This window comes from Papio anubis, chromosome 4 (genome assembly GCF_008728515.1).
Source record: "Papio anubis isolate 15944 chromosome 4, Panubis1.0, whole genome shotgun sequence".
Taxonomy (NCBI): domain Eukaryota; kingdom Metazoa; phylum Chordata; class Mammalia; order Primates; family Cercopithecidae; genus Papio; species Papio anubis.
In genome coordinates this window covers 6,387,861-6,409,497 of record NC_044979.1, presented here as the reverse complement: position 1 = coordinate 6,409,497, position 21,637 = coordinate 6,387,861, and the positions used below count along the sequence as shown (strand labels likewise).

The 21,637-nt window shown below is 48.6% G+C and overlaps 1 long non-coding RNA gene across 1 annotated transcript; it reads left to right on the top strand.

Annotated features, from left to right (window-relative positions):
• The first annotated feature begins 442 nt into the window (after nt 1-442).
• LOC103883356 lies at nt 443-20,346 on the top strand. Its single transcript, XR_645559.4, has 3 exons — nt 443-4,220; nt 18,721-18,965; nt 20,101-20,346. It is a non-coding gene; the product is annotated as an uncharacterized LOC103883356 (long non-coding RNA).
• The last annotated feature ends 1,291 nt before the right edge of the window (nt 20,347-21,637 follow it).

Here is a 21,637-nt window from a genome sequence, read left to right as displayed (position 1 = left end):
ATTAAGGCAGAGGCCTGTGTTCTAATCCTGCCCCTGCCCTTGACGTGCTGTCTGGTCTGGACGAATCATTCCATTGCCATGGGCCTGAGGTGGCTTTTATTTTAATTAATTAATTAATTAATTTGAGATAGAGTCTCACTCTGTTGCCCAGGCTGGAGTGCAATGGCGTGATCTCGGCTCACTGCAACCTCTGCCTGCCAGGTTCCAGCGATCCTCCTGCCTCAGCCTCCTGAGTAGCTGGGATTACAGGCGCGGCCATCACACCCAGCTAATTTTTGTATTTTTAAGTAGAGATGGGGTTTCACCATGTTGGCCAGGCTGGTCTTGAACTCCTGACCTCAAGTGATGCACCTGCCTCGGCCTCTCAAAGTGCTGGGATTATAGGCGCAGTCGTCATGCCTGGCTAATTTTTGTATTTTTGGTAGAGACGGGGTCTCAAACTCCTGACCTCAAGTGATGCACCCACCTCTGCCTCCCAAAGTGCTGGGATTGCAGCGTGAGCCACCAGCCTGGCCTGAGATGGCTTTTTAAAGTGGGTATGAGGAGCTCCATGCCCATGACCCTCCTGGAAAATATGATGATACCAAAAATTTGAATATAGTTGAGGAGACCCGTATTAGTTTCCTGGGGCTATTGTAACAAAGTATACAAACTAGGCGGTTTAAACAACAGAAACTTATTTTGTCACAGCCTGGAGGTGAGAAGTCTAAGGTTAAGATGTGGGCAGGGCTGGGCTCCCACTCAGGGCGCTGGGGGAGGCTCAGTCTCGGGCCCCTCCTGGCTTCCGGTGGTCCCCCGGCCTGTGGCAGCGTCGCCTGCTCTCTCTGCATGTGGCGTTCTCCCCGTGTGCCTGTCTGCTTCTGTGTCCAGATTTCTCTTGTTACAAGGACACAGTCATATGGGATCAGGGCCCACCCTACTCCAGTGTGACCTTGTCTCAGTTACTTTCCTTTGCAATGATCCTACTTCCAAATAAGGTCACATTCTGAGGTCCTGGGAGTTAGGACCTCAGCACATGAGTTCTTAAGGGGGATGCACTTCAAGCCACAGCAAGACTTTAAATCCACGTCGTTAATATCAGGCACACGAGTCTCCCTGTTTCCTGCGAACCGATGGGTACCCTCAGTACTCCTGGGGTTGACTCGAGTGTTGTCCGGCCAATTCTGGGCAAGTGAGCCAATCACTGTAACTCTAACTCTGTCCTCACTCTAAGGAGAGTAGGGATGTGCACTTCTTGTGGTTGGAGGGATTAGCAGGGGAGACACATGGAAAGGGCTTGGCGCAGGTCCCAGAGCCTGATGGCCTTTTTGTTATTAGCACCTCAGAACATGAGCGGAACCCTAGTCTGCAGGGCCGCATGCAGAGCGGGGGCAGAGGAACACAGGCATTTCCTGTCCTAAGGGATTTGGGCGTCTTGCTTCTAGGGAGCACTTCCTTTTCCACCCGTCCCCAGGGCGGGTCCAGTCCACTCCTCTCAGCCCCTCAGCACCTTGCAGGTATGGAAGACTCAGTACAGGCCATGCTGCTCCCCAGATCTGCCCAACATGCCCTGGCACTTGCCTGTGCCTTCTGGTGCATGGACTCGCAGTGGTGCCCATCCACCCCTTGGTGCTGCCCCTCGCAGGCAGGGCCTTGTTCTGAGGCCTTCTCTGTGCAGTCAGCACCATGCACCCCACGGCAAGGCCTCCCAGCAGCTTCTTGTTGACGGGTCTCAGGGTGGGCACTTCATCGGCAGGCCTGGTGCACAAGGAACATGCGGGGCCTCTTGTTATAAATGATTCAGAATTTCAAGATGGCAGAGCAGGTGTTCAGCATGAGTGTCGGGTCTGCGTGTGACTCCATCGGTTGGACACCCGTGAAGCCCTGGCTGGTGCCAGATAAGCCACAGTCTCCCAGAAGCACATATTGTTCAAAATGCGATGCCATCCCGGGGTGCAGAGAAGCACGCAGGGGAGAGGACCCGGCCTGGCGCAGCCCCACCCCGACTGTCACCACCTACGAAATTGGATCCCTCCCGAGAGCGAAGACCTGTGTGAAGCCCCTCAGCACCTCTGGGGCGTTCTGACTGATGCCTGTTATTGAGAGCACCATGTTCCTCTGGGAGAAGTGGTTGAGACAAAGGGCTTGGGATAAAGAAGCCACAGCGTGCTGGGCCGTGGTAGTTATCGATTCCTGCGTCTCCCTGTAAAGCAGAGCACAGACGCAATGATGTGCGGAAAAATATGGTCTAATTTTTTAAGTCATCCATTAGGCTTTCACACTTGAGTCATGACTTAGAGCACAGCGGGTCTGCTTGGAAGGGCCTTTTGCTTCTCCTGCTGCACTGTTCGGGGGTCCTCGGGTTCAGGGGTGAGGCGTTCTCTTGCACTCACCTCTAACTGTCTGGCACACTGCACCATGGTCACTGCTCATGGACCATACGCTAGACAGTTAACCCTGCCAGCAGAGTGCCTGGCTTTGGCCCTTGACCTTTGGTCCCTGGGAGGTTGGTGTCCAGGCCCCTGGGGTGTCCTGTCTGATGGGAGCGTTTTTGTTACCTGAGCCCCTCAGGCCCCCCTAGATAGTGCATGCTGACAACGGTGTTTATAGTGGAGACCTTGGGCCACACTCTATTGACTTGACCTCCCAGGGCTGGACATGGAAGGCAGCCAGGGTCAGAAGTGAGGTGGTCTTGGGGACCCCCAAGCTCCGAAGTTGGGGTCAGAAGTGAGGTGGTTCTGAGGACCCCCAAGCTCCACAGTTAGTTTCATAAATGAGGTGGTCTTGGAACCCCCAAGGTCCACAGTTTGGGTCAGAAGTGAGGTGGTCTTGGGACCCCCAGGCTACACAGTTGGGGTCAGAAGTGAGGTGATCCTAGGGGCCCCCACTTACCTATCAGTCCTGCTAGAGAACGGCTTCCTTTCTGCAGCTCCAGTACAAGGCCCGGCGTGGAAGTGCTCAGCGAGTGTCTGATGGAGAAAGGAATGAATAGAAAGCTGTGGTTTGAAGAAAAGGCCCAGGCAAGGGGAGCATGGATGTGGGAGGGTCTCTGCAGGAGGATCCGGAGCAGGGGGTCTCTGCAGGAGGAGGGAGGAAAGCCAGCACCGCCAGCCTCTGGGGAGAGCCAGGCTCTGTCATCCTACGGCGAGTCTCAGTGCTCACGCCTTGTGCTCCTGAGATCCGAGGACACCCGTGTTTGTCCAGACCCTTCCTCTCCTTCCAGGTCGCACCCTGATTTCTCCAACTTAATATGCAGCTCCTCTCAAGTGGCAAAGGGCCCAGGTTCTAGAAAAGCAGCACCAACCTTGTAAGTGGAGGTTCTCTCGGATGGCCCCGGAACAGGGCTGGTTTCTTGAATTGGGACGCAGACGATGCCCTCACCCTTTGGGCAAGTGCACTTCCTGACTCGGGGTCCCCTGTGGGGGGTACTGCACTCCATGTACTTGCATCTGGCCACCTGCTCCCTCCCTGGTGAGAGGGCCCTGTGAGCCGGGGCACAGAGCCTCTCTGTGAGGCCTGACACAGAGCCAGCTCCAGAATGTCGCCTGCTGCTGCCGCCACTTCTATCCTGAGCATGGCCGAAGGGGGAGAGCACCTGGCAGCCTTCCAAGCCGGGGCTGGCCGAGGGTCCCAGGGCTCTGCTTTTCTGGGGATTGACTGATCCCCAGGATAGACACCCTCGTGGCAGCACAATGGCGGCTGCAGCTCTAGGCCTCGTAGCCACACACCAGACCCCCAGGGAGAGAGGCCGTCCTTCCACTGTGTCAACGTGCAGCCAGGCTTCTTACCCAGATACCCCAGAAATCACCTCTGTGTCACTCATGACCCATCACGGAACCAGTCCCCAGAGCCAGGGCCCAAGCCCAGCAGGTCCCGGTCTTGCAGCTGTGGTGGTCAGCCCATTTCCTGACACCCATGAGCGCGTTGAGGAGCCTGAACATCAGGGTACTGTTACCAAGAGGAGGGGGATGGACACAGCGGGGCCTAACATGGCAGGACTTCTTCACTCCAGCGCTCACTACTGTGAAACTTAGCTCAGATTCTTGGGAATTCATGAATTCTGAAGACTGTCTTTGGCCCAGATTCTACTTCTAGAGCTGGATCCCACAATGACAGACTCCTGGGCAACCTGTGGCAGCCGTGACTTTTGTATGTGTGGGGTCGTGTTACCTGCTGTCCTCAGCAGTGGCTCTGGGGGCCAGATGATCTCAGCCCAAGTTCCCCAGAACACAGCACGTGAGGTGATGACTGAAGTGCAGTGCTTTGCTGTGGATGTGGTCACAGGGGATGGAGTGGGCGGGGAGGAGGGCAGTGCTGACAGGCCATGCAGGAGGGGCGGTCCGGCGGCCAGGCAGGAGGGGTGGTCTGGTGGCTGGGCAGGAGGGGCCATCCGGCGGCCTCACCTGTACCTTCCCGAGGCCGCCACTGCAGGAGGGGCGTCCAGGTGGCCGGGCAGGAGGGTTGGTCGCGTGGCCGCGCAGGGGGATGGTTGTGTGGCCGTGCAGGATGCCTGCTCTGACCTGCCTATCTATCTGTATATGCTGTGACCTGTGTGGGTCTGTGCTGTGAGCGCCTGGAAGCCATGTGGACTGTGTCTCAGAGTCACCCCTTTGCTGGGGAGAGAGGAGGGAGTGTTACCCACTTCTCCTGCCCCCCTCCTGCTCAAAGTTTGCCCCATGTCGCATCTCACTCATGCCCGGAACTTGCCCAGCAGGTCCCTGTGATGTACTCTCCTGCACATAACAGGGAGGCTAGGGTGGCAGTGATGGTGCATGGGGCGGGCTGGGGGCGATGTCTGCCAGGTGCACCTGTAGGAAGCTGGTCGCTGCAGCGGTGGCCTCAGGAAGGTACACGTGAGGCCATTTGGGTCTGCTGTGGTACGTAACAGATGTCTACTCCTGGGATGCTCTGAGAGCACAGCTTACTTAGCAAGACAGGTTCCTGGAAAGATGGTATCCTTCTGTCCTGCAAAGGTCTGCTTGGGATGGGGATCAGGAGTAACTTCTGAGCTGCCCAGCTTCAGGATCTGGCCTCAATAAGGGAAAGAAGAAACCATTCTCTGTACGTTGGTCATATTGGAAACTGGAGGGTCACTCAGGTGAAGACAGAATTTCAAGAACCAGTGTGTCCACAGATCTTAGGCAAGGATTTTTATAAACTCTTGATAAGTTCACACGACATTCATCTACTTTTTACTGCTATAGGTTGTATCATTTTCTCCAAGAGTCTTCTATTCGAGTTTTGTCACAGTGCTTTGGCAAAGACTGAGGTTATCCTTCACAATGTGTTTTTCTCACTTTCCATTTGCAAAGCGTGTTGCTTGTCTACAGATAGAATGTATTGAAAACACAGTATGTTCGCTGAAGAATTAGGTAGAAAAGGGATTTTAAGAAATACTTGCATTGAGGCTTCTGTTCTTGATTTTTCAAACTTAAATAAGATCCAACTGAAGAAAGCTTGAATACAAAGATTTAGTTTAGAATTCCTGAAGGAACAGGGCAGGAGTTTGCATATAAAATACAGCATTTTAAGTATTCCACTTTCCCACCGTCTCAGGGTTTTAGTTACAGACTATGGAAGCCAAGATAGCTTTTTAAATGTTTTAGATTTTACTTTAAGTTCCAGGATACATATGCAGAACGTGCAGGTTTGTTACGTAGGTACATATGTGCCATGGTGGTTTACTGTACCTGTCAATCCATCATCTAGTTTTTAAGCCCCACATGCATTAGGTATTTGTCTGAATGCTCTCATCCTATACCCCCTGACAGGCCCCAGTGTGTGATGTTCCCCTCCCTGTGTCCATGTGTTCTCATTGTTCAATTTCCACTTACGAGTGAGAACATGCGGTGTTTGGTTTTCTGTTCCTGTGTTAATTTTCTGAGGTTGATGGCTTCCAGCTTCATCTGTGTCCCTGCAAAGGACAAGATCTCTTTATTTATTTATTTAATTATACTTCAGGTTCTAGGGTACATGTGCACAACGTGCAGGTTTGTTACATAGGTATACATGTGCCATGTTGGTTTGCTGCACCCATCAACTTGTCATTTACATTAGGTATTTCTCCTACTGCTATCCCTCCCCTGGCTCCCCACACCCCAACAGGTCCTAGTGTGTGATGTTGCCCGCCCTGTGTCCATGTGTTTTCATTGTTCAATTCCCACCTATGAGTGAGAACATGCGGTGTTTGGTTTTCTGTCCTTGCGATAGTTTGCTTAGAATGATGGTTTTCAGCTTCATCCATGTCCCTGCAAAGGACATGAACTCATCATTTTTTATGGCTGCATAGTATTCCATGGTGTATATGTGCCACATTTTCTTAATCCAGTCTATCATTGATGGACATTTTGGTTTCCAAGTCTTTGCTATTGTGAATAGTGCTGCAATAAACATACATGTGTATGTGTCTTTATAGTAATATGATTTATAATCCTTTGGGTATATACCCAGTAATGGGATCGTGGGGTCAAATGGTATTTCTAGTTCTAGATCCTTGAAGAATTGCCACACTGTCTTCCACAATGGTTGGACTAATTTACACTCCCACCGACAGTGTAAAAGCGTTCCTATTTCTCCACATCCTCTCTAGCATCTGTTGTTTCTTGACTTTTTTTAATGATCACCATTCTAACTGGTGTGAGATGGTATCTCATTGTGGTTTTGATTTGCATTTCTCTAATGACCAGTGATGATGAGCATTTTTTCCTATGTCTGTTGGCTGCATAAATGTCTTCTTTTGAGAAATGTCTGCTCATATCCTTTGCCCACTTTTTGATGGGGTGATTTGTTTTTTTCTTGTAAGTTTGTTTAAGTTCTTTGTAGATTGTGGATATTAGCCCTTTGTCAGATGGGTAGATTGCAAAGATTTTCTCCCATTCTGTTGGTTACCTGTTCACTCTGATGAGTTTCTTTTGCTGTGCAGAAGCTCTTTAGTTTAATTAGATCCCACTTGCCTATTTTGGCTTTTGTTGCCATTGCTTTTGGTGTTTTAGTCATGAAGTCCTTGCCCATGCCTGTGTCCTGAATGGTATTGCCTAGGTTTTCTTCTAGGGTTTTTATGGTGTTAGGTCTTACATTTAAGTCTTAATCCATCTTGAGTTAATTTTTGTATAAGGTGTAAGGTAGGGATCCAGTTTCAGCTTTCTACATATGGCTAGCCAGTTTTCTTAGCACCATTTATTAAATAGGGAATCCTTTCCCCATTTCTTGTTTTTGTCGGGTTTGTCAAAGATCAGATGGTTGTAGATGTGTCGTGTTATTTGTGAGGCCTCTGTTCTGTTCCATCGGTCTATATATCTGTTTTGGTACCAGTACCATGCTGTTTTGATTACTGTATCCTTGCAGTATAGTTTGAAGTCAGGTAGCATGATGCCTCCAGCTTTGTTCTTTTTGCTTAGGATTGTCTTGGCTATACAGGCTCTTTTTTGGTTCCATATGAACTTTAAAGTAGTTTTTTCCAATTCTGTGAAGAAAGTCAGTGGTAGCTTGATAGGGATAACATTGAATCTATAAATTTACTTTGGGCAGTATGGCCATTTTCATGGTGTTGATTCTTCCTATCCATGAGCATGGAATGTTCTTCCATTTGTTCGTGTCCTCTTTTATTTCGTCGAGCAGTGGTTTGTAGTTCTCCTTGAAGAGGTCCTTCACATCCCTTGTAAGTTGGATTCCTAGGTATTTTATTCTCTTTGTAGCAGTTGTGAATGGGAGTTCACTGATGATTTGGCTCTCTGTGTGTCTGTTATTGGTGTTTAGGAATGCTTGCGATTTTTGCACATCGATTTTGTATCCTGAGACTTTGCTGAAGTTGCTTATCAACTTAGAGAGATTTCGTGCTGAGATGGTGGGGTTTTCTAAATATGCAATCAGGACATAAACTGTTTATTTTTTCTGGCTGCATAGTATTCCATGGTGTGTATGTGCCACATTTCCTTTATCCAGTCTATGATTGATGGGCATTTGGGTTGGTTCCATGGCTTTGCTGTTATAAATAGTGCTGTCCAAGTTAGCTTTTGAAGGAAGAGAGTGTTAGGAGCTTCAGCAAACCTGGGAGGGCAGGGAGATGGCATATATGCCACTGAGCCACGGGCAAACCAGGCAGGAGATATGTCCACCCAGAAATGCAGAAACCCCACCTCATCCCCCACTGGGCTCCCCACTTCCCAATGCCAGAGCTGGGACGGGAAAACCCCTTCCAGAGCTGCTGGAGGAGAGCTCCAGGTGTCCACCTATTGCTGCCACGAGATCTAATTTCCCTGTGTGGGCTGCCACCTCCCACACTGACTTCTGCCTGGAGGGCCCTGGTCACATGTGGAATGGTAGCTGCAAAGCATCTGGGTGATCTTGGCCTTCCTATACAGTTTGTACGAGAACCACAGGCATGTGCCGGGGCTGGGAGTTGAGCTTGCTACATGAAGCAACTTCCACAGTATGGCTCCCAAGTCTTTCCTCTTTCTGCCTCCTGTACTTACCCTCATTCCCACCCACTGCCCTCACTGTCCTCTCCCACATCTGCACATCATTGTACACCTACCTGCATTCCACTGCAGACACGCGGGCCTCCCTACTGTAGCCCACAACCCCTGGGAAGGGCAGTCACATGCCCACATAGTTTTTTTCTCTAGTGAGGAGGAACTCCCTGGAATTCTGTTGAGTGTAAATTTCCATCTCATTATATTTCTATGCTTATTAAAAGTATTTGGTTGTAACAGGCACTCTTGTTGTCAACCTGTGGTTATGAATGTGTCAGGAAGATGCTCCCTCCACCTGCCCTCCTGGGTAGATGCTGTTCTGTGGAGTAAATGGTTATCCTCTTGGGTAGATGGTGTCCTCTTGAGTAGATGGTGCCCTCTTGGGTGGATGGTGTCCTCTTGGGTGGATGGTGTTCTCTTGGGTGGATGGTGTTCTATTGGGTGGGCGGTGCCCTCTTGGGTGGACGGTGTTCTCTTGGGTGGACGGTGCCCTCTTGGGTGGATGGTGTTCTCTTGGGTGGACAGTGTCCTCTTGGGTCGATGGAGCCCTCTTGGGTAGATGGCGTCCTCTTGGGTAGATGGTGCCCTCTTAGGTAGATAGTGCCCTCTTGAGTGGATGGTGCCCTCTTGGGTGGATGGTGTCCTTTTGGGTGGATGGTACCTTCTTGGGTAAATGGTGTCCTCTTGGGTAGATGGTGCCCTTTTGGGTGGATGGCGCCCTCTTGGGTACATGGCGTCCTCTTAGGTGGATGGTGCTCTCTTGGGTGGATGGTGCCCTTTTAGGTAGATGATGCCCTCTTGGTGGGTTGCCCATGGTGCTGCGTCTTGTAGAAATAAACTGAAATTCCAGTTCTCTTTAATTTGCCTCTGACCTCAGCTCTTTCTCCACCTTCCTTGCCAGTACTCTGGTTCTACTTTATGATACTTTATTTCCTGTGTTTATTTAAAAGACCTGCACACTGTCTTCAACACAGTTAAAAGCAGATTGAGTTCCTCCCAGGAAGCAGCAGAGGCACAAAAGAGGCTGAACCAAAGGATAGTCAGAATAATACAGAAAGAGACAGAAGAACTGAAGGAAAAAGAAAAACGATTGTGTGGAAGGAAATACCGGGGCCCACCTGTCCCCTTTGTCATGAGATACATGGAGATGTAAACTCTAGTTCCAAATTTAGTTAAATTGTATTCTTTGTAGGATCAAATTTTAAAATAAGTTTAGAAATCAAAATGCTATCCAGTGACTAAGAACCAGGAGCAGAAACAACCCAGGCCAACTGAAGACAAAGGCTCCATTTTACTATTAGATTGAAATATGAGACATATCCAAGGATTAAAGCAGTGAAAAACCAAAAAGAAATAATTTAAACTGCTCTTGTTGCAGTACCTCTCTAACTTCTCCTTCAGGGTGAGTAATGATTGCTGTCAAGCAAGTAAGAAAATATTCCCATTTCATGAATCTAATTATCTACAAACAAGCTTTCTGAGGTAGAGGAGGTTGGTTAAAAATACTGGGTGTAGGCCAGGTGCGGTCGCTCGTGCCTGTAATCCCAGCACTTGGGGAGACTGAGGCAGGAGGATCACCTGAGGCCAGCAGTTTAAGACCAGCCTGGGCAACATGGTGAGACCTCATCCCTACAAAATTTTAAAACTTAACTGGGTGTGGTGGTGCACATCTGTGGTCCCAGCTACTTGGGAGGCTGAGGTGGTAGGATCTCTTGAGCCCGGGAGGCAGAGGTTGCAGTGAGCCAAGATTGCGCCACTGCACTCCAGCCTGGGCGACAGTGAGACCCTGTCTCAAAAAAAAAAAAAATATACTGATTATAGAGGCCTAATTTTCCCTCCTCCATGTATATATTGTGCTGGTGTAAGAAGGCAATTTTTATTTGTAAATAAAATAATTCACTTATTTTGACTGTCTTCCCATTGACCTTTGCCACCTCAGTGATTTGCTTGAGGAAGTTAAGAGGCAGTTGCCATCCACAGCACATACTTGAAATAGTGAGTTAGGGCCAGGCATGGTGGCTCACACCTGTAATCCCAGCACTTTGGGAGGCCAAGGCAGGTGGATCACTTGAGGCGAGGAGTTTGATACCAGCCTGGCCAACATGGTGAAACCCCGTCTCTACTAAAAATACAAAAAATTAGCTGGGCATGGTGGTGCACACCTGTATTCCCAGCTACTTGGGAGGCTGAGGCATGAGATTGCTTGAACCCAGGAGGTGAAGGTTGCAGTGAACCAAGATCACGCCACTGCACTCCAGTCTGGGTGACAGAGTGAGACTCCGTCTCAAAACAAATAACAAAAAAAGAAACAGTGGTTAGGCTATCAGTTTGTGATCTTTCTGTCTTTTTGATGTAGGCGTTTAGTAGTATACACTTTCCTCTTAGCACTGCTTTTGCTTTACCCCAGAGGTTTTTTATAACTTGTCAGTATTATCATTCATCTTGAAAAATTTAAAAATTTCCTTCTTGATTTCATTGTTGACCCCAGAATCACCAGGATGGCCAGGATGGTCTTGAACTCCCGACCTCATGTGATCCGCCCGCATCAGCCTCCCAAAGGTGTGACCCACCACACCCCACCTGCACTTGGTCTTTTAGCTCTTCTACTGGTCCCAGTAGCACAGGATCTTAAAGGGTGGGGAGGAAAAGAAAGAAAAAGACCTAAGTCTTCCCGAGACTCTTGGTTACGCATCTGGGAAGAAGCGCTGGCCCCCAGCACGGTGGTCTCTGAGACTGGATCCTTGCTGCCGTGTGCGTGCTGGGTGGAGCCGTTGCATCGATATCTCCTGGGAACTTGCTGGAAATGAGGGCTCTCAGGCCCTGCCAGTCCTAGTGAGTCCAGCTCCTCATGGTACAGGCTGCAGGGTGACTTGTGTGCATGTTAAGTTTGAGGAACACTGGACTAAAGGGTGGAGGAAGGAGGAGAGCCACCACAGGCCCTTGGGCTTGACGCTAAAGTGCTCTGATAATTCACGCAAGGCCTGGCCCTGTTAAATCCAGAAGGGATGTTGGTCTAATGGCTGAGGGCCTCTCACTGGGAAGACACTGGAAGAAGGCTGGCAGGGTAGGTGGTGAGGGACAGAGCCGTGTATGCCCTGGGGCTGACTGCAGGGGTCATTGGAAGGTTTGCAGTGAGAGGCTGAGGTCACTGTGCATTGCAGAGTCCCTTCCCAGCATGAAGGAGTCGGGCAGACGGGTGCGCATGGGCAGGGGGTGAGCCAGGAGAGGCAGGGGTGCTGGAAATGCCCCGCAGGGTGCTGGGCGCTCCATGCTGGTCTCTGTCCCCTCCCCCACTCACCAGTTGACACCTCATAAAATTTACTATCTACTGTTGAGTGACTGGGTTTTTAATAGATGAAGGTTTTAAATTTTACAGTTACTTATGCAAATGTCAAGTGGAGACAGTGAGCTCCTTGAAGTAGTAAAGTGACAAATGAGGAACCAGGGGAGCAGGAGGCAGAAGATGCCTGAGGGCGGAGGCTGGGGAAGGGGGAGGCTGACACCAGGGACACGTGGTGGCCCCCATCTAGTTACTTTTGATTCTCCACGATGTAGAAGCAGTGGCTTGGGAGGCTAGAGGCTGGCTCCTGCACCTGCCCGCGCACCCGCAGCTTGGAGGGAATCCCAGCCCTCGCTGCTCCCTGTGACAGAGCAGAGTGTATGTTTTGAACATCAGATCTGGAGGTCAAGCCCGGGGTGAGCCCCTCAGTCTCTGTAACCAGAGGCAGGACCCTCCATTTTCCTGCTGACAAAATGAGACTGTCAGGCCTCTGAACCCAAGCCTGAACATATACATCCAGATGGCCTGAAGCAAGTGAAGAATCACAAAAGAAGTGAAAATGGCCAGTTCCTGCCCTAACTGATGACATTACCTTGTGAAATTCCTTCTTCTGGCTCAGAAGCTTCCCCCACTGAGCACCTTGTGACCCCTGCCCCTGCCTGCCAGAGGACAACCCCTTTTGACTGTAATTTTCCATTACCTACCCAAATCCTATAAAACGGCCCCACCCCTATATCCCTTTGCTGACTGTCTTTTCGGACTCAGCCCGCCTGCACTCAGGTGATTAAAAAGCTTTATTGCTCACACAAAGCCTGTTGGTGGTCTCTTCACACGGATGCGTGTGACATTTGTTGCTGTGACTCGGATCGGGGGACCTCCCTTGGGAGATCAATCACCTGTCCTCCTGCTCTTTGCTCCATGACAAAGATCCACCTACGACCTCAGGTCCTCAGACCAACCAGCCCAAGGAACATCTCACCAAATTTAAATCGGGTAAGTGGACTCTTTACTCTCTTATCCAACCTCTCTCACTATCCCTCAACCTCTTTCTCCTTTCAATCTTGGCACCATCCTTCAATCTCTCCTTTCTCTTAATTTCAGTTCCTTTCTTTTTCTGGTAGAGACAGAGGAGATGCGTTTTATCCATGAACCCAAAACTCCGGCGCCAGTCACGGACTTGGGAAGACAATCTTCCCTTGGTGTTTAATCACTGCAGGATGCCTGCTTGATTATTCACCCACGTTTCAGAGGTGTTTAATCATCACGGGGACACCTGCCTTGGTCCTTCACCCTTAGTGGCAAGTACCACTTTCCTAGGGGGCAAGCACCCCCTGCCGCTTCTCTCCGTGTTTCTACCCTCTCTTTTCTCCGGGCTTGCCTCCTTCACTGTGGGCAACCTTCCACCCTCCATTCCTCCCTCTTCTCCCTTAGCCTGTGTTCTCAAGAACCTAAAACCACTTCAACTCATACCTGACCTAAAACCTAAATGCCTTATTTTCTTCTGCAATGCCACTTGACCCCAGTACAAACTCAATAATGGTTCCAAATAGCCAGAAAATGTCACTTCCGATTTTTCCATCCTACGAGATTTAGATAATTCTTGTCGTAAAATAGGCAAACGGTCTGAGGTGCCTGATGTCCAGGCATTGTTTTATACATCGGTCCCTCTGTAGTCTCTGTTCCCAATGTGACTTGTCACAAATCTTCCTCCTTTCCTTCCCACCTGTCCCCTCAGTCCCAACCCCAAGTGGCCTGTCCCCTCAGTCCCAACCCCAAGCGTCACTGAATCTTTTCAATCTTCCTTTTCTACCAGCCCATCTGACCTTACCTCTCCTCCCCAGACTGCTCGTCCTCAGGTCGCTCTCCACCAGGCTGAATCAGGCTCCAATTCTTCCTCAGCCTTCGCTCCCCCACCCTATAATCTTTCTATCACCTCCCCTCCTCACACCCGGTCCAGCTTACGTCTTACAGTTTTGTTTCGCAACTAGCCCTCCCCAACCTGCCCAACAATTTCCTCTTAAAGAGGTGGCTGGAGCTAAAGGTATAGTCAAGGTTAATGTTCCTTTTTCTTTATCTGACCTCTCCCAAATCAGTTAGTGTTTAGGCTCTTTTTCATCAAATATAAAAACCCAGCTCAGTTCATGGCTCATTTGGCAGCAACCCTGAGATGCTTTACAGCCCTAGATCCTGAAGGGTTAGAAGGCCATCTTATTCTCAATATGCATTTTATTACCCAATCTGCTCCCAATATTAAATAAAGCTCCAAAAATTAGATTCCGGCCCTCAAACCCTACAACAGGACTTAATTTACCTTGCCTTCAAGGTGTACAATAATAGAGAAGAGTTGCAATTACTTGCCTCTGCTGTAAGAGAAACCCCAGCCACATCTCCAACACACGAGAACTTCAAAATGCCTAAGCCACAGCGGTCAGGGATTCCTTCAGGACTTCCTCCCGCTGGATTTTGCTTCAAGTGCTGGAAATCTGGCCAGTGGGCCAAGGAATGCCCGCAGCCTGGGATTCCTCCTAAGCTGTGTCCCATCTGTGTGGGACCCCACTGGAAATTTGACTGTCCACCTCGCCTGGCAGCTACTCCCCAGAGCCCCTGGAACTCTGGCCCAAGGCTCTCTGACTGACTCCTTCACAGATCTTCTTGGCTTAGCGGCTGAAGACTGATGCTGCCTGATCACCTTGGAAGCCTCCTGGACCATCACAGACACTTTGGGTAACTCTTACAGTGGAGGGTAAGTCCATCCCCTTCTTAATCAATATGGAGGCTACCCACTCCACATTACCTTCTTTTCAAGGGCCTGTTTCCCTTGCCTCCATAACTGTTGTGGGTATTGACGGCCAGGCTTCTAAACCTCTTAAAACTCCCCAACTGTGGTGCCAACTTAGACAGTATTCTTTTGTGCACTCCTTTTTAGTTATCCCCACCTGCCCAGTTCCCTTATTAGGTGGAAGCATTTTAACTAAATTATCTGCTTCCCTGACTATTCCTGGGCTACAGCCACACCTCATTGCTGCCCTTTTCCCCCAGTTCAAAGCCTCCTTTGCATCCTCCCCTTGTATCTTCCCACCTTAATCCACAAGTATGGGACACCTCTACGCCCTCCTTGGTGATGATCATGCACCCCTTACATCCCATTAAAACCTAATCACCCTTACCCCACTCAATGCCAATATCCCATCCCACAGCAGGCTTTAAAAGGATTAAAGCCCGTTATCACTCGCCTGTTACAGGATGGCCTTTTAAAGCCTATAAACTCTCCTTACAATTCCCCATTTTACCTGTCCAAAAACCAGACAAGTCTTACAAGTTAGTTCAGGATCTGTGCCTTATCAACCAAATTGTCTATCCACCCCATGGTGCCAAACCCATATCCTCTCCTACCCTCAATACCTCCCTGCACAACCCCTCCACAACCCATTATTCTGTTCTGGATCTCAAACATACTTTCTTTACTATTCCTTTGCACCTTTCATCCCAGCCTCTCTTCACTTTCACTTGGACTGACCCCGACACCCATCAGGCTCAGCAAATTACTTGGGCTGTACTGCCGCAAGGCTTCACGGACGGCCCCCGTTACTTTAGTCAAGCCCAATTTCTTCCTTTTCCGTTACCTATCTTGGCATAATTCTTCATAAAAACACACATGCTCTCCCTGCTGATCATGTCTGGCTAATCTCCCAAACCCCAACCCCTTCTACAAAGCAACAAGTCCAGTCCTTTCCTTTCTAGGCATGATTAGGTACTTCCGCCTTTGGATACCTAGTTTTACCATCCTGACTAAACCATTATATGAACTTACAAAAGAAAACCTAGCTGACCCCATAGATCCTAAATCCATTCCCCACTCCTCTTTCTGTTCCTTAAAAACAGCCCTGGAAGCTGCTCCCACACCAGCTCTCCCTAACTCATCCCAACCCTTTTTCATTACACAGAGCCGAAGTGCAGGACTGTGTGGTCGAAATTCTTACACAAGAGCTGGGATTGCACCCTGTAGCCTTTCTGTCCAAACAACTTGACCTTACTGTTTTAGCCTGGCTCCCACATTATTCCTGATACCACACCTGACCTCCATGACTGTATCTCTCTAATCCACCCGGTATTCGCTCCATTTCCCCATATTTCCTTCTTTTCTGTTCCTCACCCTGATCACACTTGGTTTATTGATGGCAGTTCCACCAGGCCTAATTACCACTCACCAGCAAAGGCAGGTTATGCTATAGTATAATCTTCCACATCTATCCTTGAGGCTACTGCTCTGCCCCTCTCCACTACCTCTCAGCAAGCCAAACTCATTGCCTTAACTCGAGCCCTCACTCTTGTAAAGGGACTATGTGTCAATATTTATACTGACTCTAAATATGTCTTCCATATCCTGCACCACCATGCTGTTATATGGGCAGAAAGAGGTTTCCTCACTACACAAGGGTCTTCCATCATTAATGCCTCTTTAATAAAAACTCTCCTCAAGGCCGCTTTACTTCCAAAGGAAGCTGGAGTCATTGACTGCAAGGGCCATCAAAAGGCATCAGATCCCATTGCTCAGAGTAATGCTTATGCTGATAAGGTAGCTAAAAAAGCAGCTAGCTTCCAACTTCTATCCCTTACAGCAGTTTTTCTCCTCCTCATCGGTCACTCCCACCTACTCCCCCACTGAAACTTCCACCGATCAATCTCTTCCCACACAAGGCAAATGGTGCTTGGACCAAGGAAAATATCTCCTTCCAGCCTCACAGGCCCATTCTATTCTGTCGTCATTTCATAACCTCTTCCATGTAGGTTACACGCTGCTACCCTGCCTGTTAGAACCTCTCATTTCCTTTCATCATGGAAATCTGTCCTCAAGGAAATCACTTCTCAGTGTTCCATCTGCTATTCTACTACTATTCAGAGATTGTTGAGGCCCCCTCCCTTCCCTACACATCAAGCTTGGGATTTGCCCCTGCCCAGGACTGGCAAATTAACTTTACTCACATGCCTCCAGTCAGGAAACTAAAATACCTCTTGGTCTGGGTAGACACTTTCACTGGATAGGTAGAGGCCTTTCCCACAGGGTCTGAGAAGGCCACCGTGATCATTTCTTCCTTCTGTCAGACATAATTCCTTGGTTTGGCCTTCCCACCTCTATACAGTCCAATAACAGACCGGCTTTTATTAGTCAAATCACCCAAGCAGTTTCTCAGGCTCTTGATATTCAGTAAAACCTTCATACCTCTTACTGTCCTCAGTCTTCAGGAAAGGTAGAATGGACTAATGGTCTTTTAAAAACACTCTTCACCAAGCTCAGCCTCCTACTTAGAAAGGAGGACTCTGTCAAGGATAGAGCCCAACAACTCGTCAACCAAGCAAGTAATTACGCTGAACCCCCTTGGGCACTCTGTAATTACATGTCCTGGATCCTCCCAGTTCTTGGTCTTTTAATACCTGTTTTTCTCCTTCTCTTATTCAGATCTTGTGTCTTCTGTTTAGTTTCTCAATTCATACAAAACCATATCCAAGCCATCACCAATCATTCTGTATGACAAATGTTTCTTCTAACAACCCCACAATATCACCCCTTACCACAAAATCTTCCTTCAGCTTAATCTCTCCCACTCTAGGTTCCCACACCGCCCCTAATCCTGCTCAAAGCAGCCCTGAGAAACATCGCCCATTATCTCTCCATACCACCCCCCAAATTTTCACCACCCCAACACTTCAACACTATCTTTTTTTGTTTTTCTTATCAATATAAGACAACAGGAGTGTCAGGCCTCTGAGCCAAAGCCTGCAGGTATACATCCAATACATCCAGATGGCTTGAAGCAAGTGAAGAATCACAAAAGAAGTGAAAATGACTGGTTCCTGCCTTAACTGATGACATTACCTTGTGAAATTCCTTCTCCTGGCTCAGAAGCTCCCCCACTGAGCACCTTGTGACCCCCTCCCTGCCCACCAGAGAACAACCGCCTTTGACTGTAATTTTCCACGACCTACCCAAATCCTATAAAATGGCCCCACCCCATCTCCCTTCGCTGACTCTCTTTTTGGACTCGGCCTGCCTGCACCCAGGTGAAATAAACAGCCTTGTTGCTCACACAAAGCCTGTTTGGTGGTCTCTTCACACGGACGTGCGTGACAGAGACATCGACTGACCTCACAGGGGCATTGGGACTGCCCAACAGGATAATAATGTGGAGAAGTACTTTGTCAGGTATCTGCCAAATGACTATTGTTACGATGATTTTTAGAGTGTGGAAGATGCCCCTCTAAAGGGACATCATTCTCGGAGCATTTGTTGACCAAAATAATGGGATAGAAGATACAGCTATTATTCTAAAAATGTGCAGTTCTGATGCAGAGGGAAGTTATCGTCACGACGTGCTAAACAACACAACATATTAATGTCAAACGAGGCTATGGGGAGGGGCTCTGAGGGCCAAAACCATGTGAGGCCACGTGGTCTCCATGACTGGGCAAAGTCTTATGGAGGGTGTGAGACTTAACCGGGGCTCTCCTAGGTTGGAGAGAGAAAGCTGAGCAAACAGAGACGTTCACTGGTTCCCAACTGTTAGCCAGGGCAGAAAATCTGCGACTATCTGCAGGGTGCACTAATTATACAGATTTGATAGAAGGCTGTACTGGGGACTCACTAGAGAGACTGAGTGCATAAATTTGATCAAGAAGATTAGAAAATGACCGAGGAAGTGGATAATCGGTTTTTACTACGGTGCTCTCAGAAATTCTAATTAGTGGTAACAATTGGATTCTGCAATTTTTTCTTTGGTGAATCCCAACAAAACCAATTAACTTGTATTGCATCCATACATTACCATGCACACAGGCCATAAGCAAGGGAAGGCGTATTTAGTCTAACTGCTGCCTTTTGGCTTTTAACAGAAAATCAATTCATTTTGGCACATTAAACCATTAGTGCCCGTTGGATATGAACTTTGCCTTTTTCTTTACATTTCTCTCCCACTTCCCCTTTTTCTGTTACAGGGGCGGAAACTGTCGACTTTGAAGGCTGTGAATGGGGGGCTTCCCAGGAAATCGGGATAGACTCACACACACTGGCATGTCTTTGGGCCTCAAGGAACTTTCTGATTGAATTCTGAAAGTCCTTGAGGCTTCTAAATTCTACAATCAAGCATCAGCTTTATGAATTCCCTATTCCGTGAAGAGGTGGTGTCATTGAGAACCTGTTGGATGGATGTCATCAGCACTGTCTCAAGGGTTTCTCAGAGGTACAGCAGATTAGATGAGGGGGAACTCCTACACTAGGGATGGAAAATTAATGGTACCTGTGATGGTTAATGTTAGGTGTCAACCTGACCAGGCTAGGCTAGGCTAGGCTGTGCAGCTGTGCAGTCAAATGTTAGTCCAGATGTTGTGAATATATATATTTGGTTTTTTTTTGAGACAGGGTCTCACTCTGTTACCCAGGCTGGAGTGCAGTACACGATTATGGTTCACTGTAGCCTCAACTTCCCAGGCTTAAGTGATCTTTCCATCTCAGTCTCCTGAGTAGCTGGGACCATAGGCATGTGCCACCATGCCTGATAAATGTTTTTATTTTTTGTAAAAATGGGGTTTTACTGTGTTGCCCAGGCTGTTCTCAAACTCCTGGGCTCAAGCTATCCTCCCGTCTTGGCCTCCCAAAGTTCTAGGATTACAGGCATGAGCCACCGTGCCTGGCTGTGAACATATTTTGTAGATACAATTAACGTTTACACTCAGTTGACTTTAAGTAAAGGAAATTACCCTCCAGTATATGGGTGGGCCTCACCCAATCAGCTGAAGGCCTTAAGAGCCAAAACTGAGGGCTCCTAGCAAAGAAGGAATCCTGTCTGAAGACTGTAACATAGAAGTCCTGCCTAAGTTTCCAGCCTGCTGGGCTGCCCTGCAGATTTTGGACTCAGTGCTGAAACATCAGTCATCATTGGTTCTTTTTTTAACATTTTTTTGAGACAGGGTCTTACACCACCATCCATGGCTGGAGTGCAGTGGCGTGATCTCAGCTCGAGTGATCCTCCTGCTTCAGCCTCCTGAGGAGCTAGGATTATATAGGTGCAAGCTACCACACCCAGCTAATTTTAAATTTTTTGTAGAGACAAGGTCTTGCTATGTTGACCTGGCTGGTCTGTAACTCCTGGCCTCAAGCAGTCCTCCCACCTCAGCCTCGCAAAGTGCTGGGATTATGGGCATGAGCCACCGTGCCCGGCCCATCAGCTCTTACCTGAGTGTCCAGTCCTGCTGGTCTGTCCTGCCAGCCCCCACAATGCTGTGAGTCAATTCTTTAGCATTTCTCCCTCTCCATCTATGTCTAGATCTGAGTGTATATCTTTTTTTCTCTCTCTCCTGTTGGTTCCATTTCTCCAGAGAACGCTGACTGGCACCCCGCCCGTACCACCAGCCGCTCTCTCAGGCCCAGCGTGATGATGGGTCGTAGCCGCTGCTGATGCTCCTTCCTTCTGATCCCAGATGCAGCTTCAGTATCATCTGCAGGTTGGGGGGACTGTGATGATTTGGAGTCAGCACTTGAGAGGAAACGTGCTTGCTCTTCTAATTGTAGTGGATATTCTTCCTGGATGTTGACTAATAAAACAAATGGACGTTCTCATGTTAGGTACCGTCTAATTAATTTTTCAACAAATATTTGTGGGCTTCTGATGCCCAAGTGCTGTGTTTAGTGTTATGGTGGATATCAGGAGGGATGAGACACAGAGCAGCAGAGATCTGGGCGGAGCATTTCTTTCCACACCCTCGGCGGGAGGTCCTGGAGTACAGGGTGGGGTAAGCAGGATGAGGCAGGGGTGGAGTCCGACTAGTTTCCCATGACCTCACCATCATGATGGTTTTCCAGGAACTGAAGAGAGAGGGAGGCAAGGACGGCACCCCTTGCAGGGAGGAGGGAAGCTGGGAGTGGACCTGTAGCCACCTGTGAACTTGATCCCAGAGCAGCCTGGGGTTCTTCGAAAGAGAGGGCGTGCCCACCTGCCCTGTTTGCATTCTGGTGTTCACAGAGTGACCTCTGACATCTCAATGTTCACTCTTTGAGAGATGGATCTACTAAAAGCCCAGATTCCACGACTATGCAATATGTACAAGTAAGAAGCTTGCACTCCTGCCTCCTAAATATATAAAAATAAATAGCTACAAAATAAAAGTCAAGTAGATATTACAGGGACAGTGGTTATGGGATGGATGAAAGAATAAAAAAAAATTTTTTGACACGGAGTTTTGCTCTTGTTGCTCAGGCCGGAGTGCAGTGGCGCGATCTCAGCTCACCACAACCTCTGCCTCTCGGGTTCAAGCGATTCTCCTGCCTCAGCCTCCCGAGTAGCTGGGATTACAGACATGCACCACCATGCCCGGCTGGTTTTGTATTTTTTGTAGAGACGGGGTTTCTCCATGTTGGTCAGGCTGGTCTCGAACTCCCAACCTCTGGTGATCCGCCTGCCTCGGCCTCCCAAAGTGCTGGAATTACAGGAGTGAGCCACTGCGCCCAGTGAATCAAATTTTTAACCAGAAAGAGAGAGAACAAAGGAAGGACTTTGAAATCAGTGTGTGTGTGTGCACGTGTGTGTGCATTCACACGGGTGGCACTGTGGTTGTAGGGTAAGACTGATAGAACAAATGATGCCATTAATAAGCGTGGAGGAGCTTTTAAATTAACAGCAGCCCAAGGTTGGAGATTAATTTTTTAAATGTTTCTTAACCAGAAAAATGAAGCAAATGAATTCCGACAATTAGGAAGTAATGAAGACCTTTCGAGAATGGCTTATTAAAGAGAAGAGATCAGGGAATTCTTAGTGCGTGTGAAGCCAGTGTCAATCAGCGGGCTCAGATGCCGGCGTCTTCGGGCATTGGGGGAGTTGGCGTGCTCACTTTTGAACCCAAGTAGTCATCTTTGAAA